The following is a 7,484-nucleotide window of genomic DNA, read 5'->3' on the forward strand; positions in this document are numbered from 1 at the left end:
TTCCTTCCTTCCTTCCTTCCTTCCTTCCTTTCTTTCTTTCTTTCTTTCTTTCTTTCTTTCTTTCTTTCTTTCTTTCTTTCTTTCTTTCTTTCTTGTGTGTGCGTGTTTGTGTTTGTGTGGTGTTTGTGAGTGGTGGTGTGGATGTGTCTCTGTGTGAAACATTTAGTGACCACCATCATTTTTTAGGTTCTTCTTTCTGCAAAAGTGGTCATATACCCAAGCAAGCCAGGCTTGTCAGCCTGAGCTCAGAAAGTTTCAGCTATCCTATGTATCTTAACAATACTGTGAGCAGTCATTATTCTCAGGTATACCTTGCTGTAGAATTTTAGACACTTTATTACTACCTCACATCCCTGGTGTCTTAAATTGATTATCTTTTAATTTTATCTCAAATACAAGAGATACTCAGGGAGATCTGATGCCTGTCACAAGCTCTTATTCACTATCTGACGGAGAATCTCCATGGATCTTTACCAAGTCCACTGATCGCAATGTCAAAGACTTTTTTTTATTTATAATACTATGTATACTGATATTAATATTGAGAAGAAATCATTAAATAAATAAAAACCATCCCAGGAAATTCCAGTATGAGGACAAAGTTAAGAAGTGTTTGTTTATTATCTATGATCTTAGATATATTAATGGGTCTTATTATTTCCATAATTGAAGGCTAAATGAAAATATGACTTAAGGAAAGCTCTAGGCTAGATAAGATGGTAAATGTTAAATGGGCAGAGATACAGATAGCTAAAAGATCATGAGAGGTAATAGGTAGATAAACAGAAAACAGATAATAGGTACATAGATATGGAGATGATAAATAGGATAAATGATTTATACAGATAGATGATCAACAGATATAGGTGATAGATGATAGATAGATAGATAGATAGATAGATAGATAGATAGATAGATAGATAGATAGACAGACAGACAGGTAGCTTGTAAACAGATTATAGTCCCTTAAGAATATGCAGGGAAAGATGTAAAAGTACATTTAGAAAAACAGAACAGAAAATAAGATATAGAAAATATTTCAATATATTAATATAGGACATTTAAGTTTGAAATTTCATCGTCAATGTCCAGAGATTCATCATACTTCACAGACTTGGATCCTCAGTATAGTAAATATTTCATGAAAAATTTAAAAACCATGGAAAAGACAAAGGATAATAAATACATACTCAAAATATTTCATTTCCTGATATTTTGAAAGCACAAACTTACTTTCTATGTTATATAGTGTAATCCCACTTTCACTGAGTAAAATATACTATTCAAATAATTCTGTATTGTAGTCACACTCTTGCTTCTATTTCAGATGATAGAATTTTTCATATTTCATTCACCTCATTGCAATGGCTAGTTTAACCTTGGTCATCATAATCATGAACAAATCTAAAATATCAAAGTGATTTTCCCATCTTACTCCTGATAACTGCCCTCTTTATATGAGCTATAACCATTTGGAAATGTTAAGCATCATCTGAAACTAAGAAATGCAAAGTCTCTGGGCCCAGGCGCGGCAAGAAAAAATATCAGAATAAAAGGATTATTAGTTTTTTTTATTATAAAATATGCTCTCCATTGTAACAAAGTTACAAATTAATTCATCACACAGCAAGATCCAGAAATGCACTTGATCTGAATGTCTGCTCATTTCAGCTAAGTTCTCTGCTGATAGACTTGCAATTCTGAAATCATGAAACTTCACTTACATGAAGTTTTGCACTATTACTGTCATTTACATTTTACCTTATTTACCTTACATTTTGCACTTACTTACCACAAAAGGAAAGAGTGACAGAGATAGAGACAGAGAGAGACAGAGAAAGATTGAGAGAGAATGTTGTTTCTACATATGTGTATAATTATAGCATATGACTGCATAGGAAGGAAAATAAGCTTTTTTTCTTTCTATGTTTGGATATCTTTATTTACACATTTTAGATTTCATTAAGCTGAAAAGTTTTCTACTTTGTATATGTACAATTTTAAGTAGGAAGTGAGGTAAAAGTGAATGTTGATCAAATAATTTATCAGCATTTTATTATGGCATTAGCTAGTCTTAACATAGTAAATGTCAGTATATATTTTAATTAAAAATATACCAAAATTTTACATAAAGTGCAACTATCTTGATGATCTTATTGCTTCATAACAGTAAGACTGCAACTAATAAGCAATATCTTAGTAAAATCAAATATTTCTAGAAAATACAGGTTTTCTCAATCAGATACAACCAATCACTACACTACACTGTCTATTCTTTGCAAATATTATTGATATCTTTGCTTCTGACACTACAGATGAACGTTCTTTTAGATGTCATAACATTGTAAAAATTTTTCTGTTACATTTCTTTAAGATAGAAATCAACATTTATATTTATCTACATCAATATCCAAAGTATCAAGCTTTGTGCCTATACATGCACATCACTCCTGGCTGTTCACTGGGAGTGGAAGACAGAGCAATTCTACCCATTCTGTATGTAGAGATGATAACACAACATATTTCACATTACCCTTGGAAGTCCTGAAAGGATGAAGCTCATAAAGCCTACTGTAGAAAGCCTGGAGGAACAGTGAATACAAGGAGAACACTGCTGATGACCTTGGCTACCTGTGCAAAGCATGGTGGGAGCAAGGAAAGTCACAGATCAAGTCTCTATCTCTGTGTAAAGATTATACATACAAAATAATATTTTTATGAAAATTATAATAAAACTTTAAAATATCAAAATTCAAATTGTATATTTACATCTTATACAATGGTCACATATACTTATAGTTGCACCACTTTGCAATGTATATCATTATTTAAAGCAATTAATCCATTCAATATTATATTTTCTTCTGAGAAAACAATTAGTGTATCATATTGGTAGAGTCTATGCCATTTGCCTTGTTCATATAGAGTCTAAGGGTAAATACTGAACAGAGATACATATGGCAACTAAATCTGGCACTCGTTATTCAATGATTAAACAATCTTATAATTAGGTCATTTTGGGGAAAAAAGATTACATAGATAAACTAATTTTGTAATTAGATTACACATGTGCAGCTTAAAATATGCTCTAAATTAAGAAATACATTAATAATGATTAATTTTATTTTGAGGTTAGATATTTTGAATATTCTTCATTCCAACTATGTGTACTATAAAAATATGTGCAGATAATTTTGTGCAATATGTGTGCCAATGTCTTTGTTTCTTCCCATATTCTCGTGCCTATCTTTGTTTTATTTGGAGTTATTCTTGTCACTGATTCTTCTTGAGCACTGAAAATGAGAACAGCAATACGTTACTTAATACTTGTAAACAGAGCTTAGAATTAGTACTTAGTGATTGCCTGCTGGGATGAAACAGTTATTTAGACAATCTTGGCTTAGTTTTTTAAAAGCAACAATGACATATCTGTGAATTCATGTTTAGACTATATCTGCTTCGATATACAGCTGTCATTATATATTTCAGTGTGGAGGAAGACCACAAAATAAAAAACTAATTGGTCAAAAAGTAATAGAGGTAGAAGTGTACTGTTTTCATGTAATAGCATCGATAACTATCTCTGCCAGACTATACATATCATAGCATCCAGTACAACTCACAGTCACTACCCTGGCTAGACCACGTATGTCTCTGCATTCCTTACAGCTCCCAGTCGTTATCCCTGCAAAACCACGCACGTCGTTGTATTCTTTATGTTTCATTTCCTTTTAATGCTTATACTAGTCCTGGCATGTTGCTCCATTAAAATAATAAATTCACTTCTATATGTGTAAAATTTTCTTTTTAAAAAACATAGACTTCTTTATTTCTAGGTTGGCTAAATTAGATGTGTTAAGAGTAGGAAAATAATTAGACTTGTTTTCATGGTGCTCATATCACAATCCACTGTAAGAGAAGCCAAAGCAGGGCCAGGAAAAAAAGAAAACCGTCTTAATTTGGGCTGTTGATCTGAGGGGTAGTGCAACGATTAAAGTAGACCTTTGAATTTGAGTTGTAAAGACGCTCTGTGTTCTAATTGCTATAACCTTTGGGAATGGGAATATAATAGTTCTTCAGAACGGTTAGAAGCGGCTTTAGGAAGGAATAGGATGTGACTAAAGCAATCCAAGAAAAGGAGGAAAAACAAAAATCAGATTGTGTAGGTTTTTCCCAAGTAAGAAAAGGTAGGTAAGTAAAGAAAAAAATATAATTTAGCTAGAGCATATTTGTTATCATCATTAAACATGTATTTTATTACTCTTAAGTTTACATACCCCAATCACTAGAAACAGTACAATATAAGACCATGTTTGACTTAGGTAATATCAGCAATAGTAATATTACTAGAAACAGTACCATATAAGACCATGTTTTACTTAGGTAATATTGGCAGCAGCTATTAATAACCAACTTAACTACAGAATCATTTTAGTGTAATTTTTATACAAATATCATGTTTAATATATTTATATGCTTTAGGTTTTAAGACATTAAAATCCTTTAAATGATAAAATTAAGATATTCTGTCTAAAGAAAATTCAAGAACAAAGTGTGGGGCAGAGACTGAAGGAAAGGCCATCCCAGAGACTGCAACACCTAGGCATCCATCCCATCAAACCCAGACACTATTGCTGATGCCAGGAGGTGCTTGCTGACAGGAGCCTGATATAGCTGTCCTCTGAGTGGCTTTGCCAGAGCCTAGCAAATACAGATGCGGATTCTCACAGCCAACCATCAGACTGAACATGGGAACCCCAATGGAGGAGTTAAGGGAAGGACTGGAGAAGCGGAAGGGGTTTGCAACCCCATATGAAGATCAACAATATCAACCAACCAGACCCTCCAGAGCTCCCAGGAGTAAACCACCAACCAAAGAGTGCACATGGAGGGACCCATGGCTCCAGATGTATATGTAGCAGAGGATGACCTTATCTGGTATCAATGGAAGGGGAGGCCCTTGGTCCTGTTGAGACTTGAAGCTCCATAGTAGCAGAATGCTAGGGCAGTGATGTGGATGGGTGGGTGAGGGCACACCCTCATAGAATCAGGGGTGAAAGGATTGGGGGGGTTGCACAGGGGATACTAGGAAGGGGGGATAACATTTGAAATGTAAATAAATAAAATACCCAATAAAAATATGCTTCAAACATTGCTCTTGTCAGTATTTCAAAACTGTTACTATAATGCCACCAGTTTGTAAAGAGATTGGATGGGGTTAAACAAGTGGGCAAGTCCTCACACAATACTGCTGATGTAGGAGGTAACAGAGTGAGGGCAATGACATCTAGACAAAAGACTGAGGACACTCAAGCACTGAGTAAGCCAATGAAAACACTCTGTGATGGACCAGAGGGAAAAGGAAGATAGTCCATGAGACGGAACACCTGTGCTTGGTAATTGATGGTAACTGGCTAGCTAGTATCTGCTTTCAAAAAGTAAAGTGAGAGAACTGCCTTCCTTTGGGAATGTCTAGGACATTGATTCCAGGGATCTGAGGAGGAAGTCATTAGGATGTAAATGCAAGAAGAATCTTGGATATGATTTATATTTCAAAGAGCATGAAAGTCACTTTTGATATTTTCTGAAACAAATGACTCTAACATTGCCATTTGAATCAGGTGTAGTTATTTTCTGTAAGAATTTACCTGCTGTAAATAAATAAGTCACTGTGACAAAATACATATCAGGAAAAAAAATAAAGGAATTGAATTGTTGTCTTGTGGTTTAGGAGGATTATAGTCCATACCATTAAGGAAGGCAGAGTGATTGTCTCAGCCTGTGTGACCAATACAATCAATATCAAGATGGTCCTGGAAGCACAGGGGGAGCTGAACCAAGGGGCTGTCAAAAGGCCTCAATACTCTCTGACCTATTTCTACCAGCAAGATCATACCTGCTGAGGTTCCCATATAATTTTTGAACTGTGCCATAAGCTGGGGACCATGCCTTCAAAATATGTATGAAGGAGCATATCTCACATTCAAACCATGCCATGTGATTTTGAACTGTACTGGAAATTGATTCCACATGCAGAATACATTAGTATAACATGGTTTTCTATCTTTCCAAAAGCCAAGGCTAGAGGGTATCAGGATTATTTAAGAGAAATACAATCTGTGATCACTAAGGTTAGATAAACACATGAGAAAGGAGATAGATATCTTTACTAACATTCATCTTTGGGGTCATACACTTAGCAGTGTACAACAGAGAAGATAAAACCAACAAAAAGAACATGCTCATGTAGACAGAGAAAATGTGAGCTTTCCAGGATTCAGTAACAGTTGTTCTATTTCTTTTCTTTTGCCTAAACTTTGGAATTGGATGAGCTGAGCAAGAGGGTCTCAAATTGAAACAAACAAAACAAAACAAAACAGAAACAAAACCCAAATTACAAAATGATTTAAACAAGATTTTGATTTATAGTTCATTTTCTTAGGGGTTTTTCCAATCTACTAAACTATGATGGGAAATTTTGAATATGAAGTGATTTTCTAAAGCGGTTTTTCTTTAGACTGTATTTTTCACCATTTTGCACATTTTCAGGCCAGCTTTATGTAGAATAAATCACCATTTCTGATACTGGCAAGTGATTCTACAGTTCATTCCATAGTGAGTTGTTGAGTTTCCATGAGTTTGTAAGCTTTCTGTAGTTTCTGTTGTTTTACTCAGCTTTAGTGTGTGGTGTTCAGATACAATGCAGATACAATGTTATTTCAGTTTTCTTCTACTTGCTGAGACTTGTTTTATCCTCCCAAATATCTGGTCCATTTTAGGGAAAGTTTTATTTGGTGTTAAGGACAATCTATATTCTTCTATTTGGGTGAAATGTTCTGTAAATATTTGTTAGGTCCATTAGGCTTATAACTTCATTTAGCTACACCATTTCTCTATATAGTTCTTTTGACTTGAGGACCTGTCATTTGGTGAGAGATAGGTATTTAAATCTCCCACTATCAGTGTGTGAGCATGTCTATGTGATTTTAGCTGTTACAGTGTTTCTTTTATGAACTTGGGTGCCCTGAACTTGGTGCAAAGCTGTTTAGTATTTGCAATATCCTCTTGGTGACATTTTCCTTTGATTAGTATGTGTGTTCTTCCCTATCTCTTCTGATTAGTTTTGATTTGATGTCTATTTTGCCAGATATTAAAAGCCCTTTCCATACTTGTTTCTTGGGTCCATTTCTTTGGGACATCCTTTTCCATCCTTTTATCCTGAGGTGATATCTATCTTTGACATAAAGGTATGATTCTTGAATGGAGAAGAAGGATGGATACTCTATTTAAATACAATCTATTACTTTGTGTCATTTTATTGGGGAACTGAGATCATGAGTGTAAGCAATGAATGCACACCGTTGATTGATTCTCATTATTTCTCAAGAGTTGTATAATACTGTCATATTTAAAAGCAGTAAAATAGCAAGCAAATATTTTGGAGAACATTTTACCTTCAAATATTAAAACAAATATGCAAAGTG

Source organism: Mus pahari, chromosome 15 (assembly GCF_900095145.1).
Source record: "Mus pahari chromosome 15, PAHARI_EIJ_v1.1, whole genome shotgun sequence".
Lineage (NCBI taxonomy): Eukaryota > Metazoa > Chordata > Mammalia > Rodentia > Muridae > Mus > Mus pahari.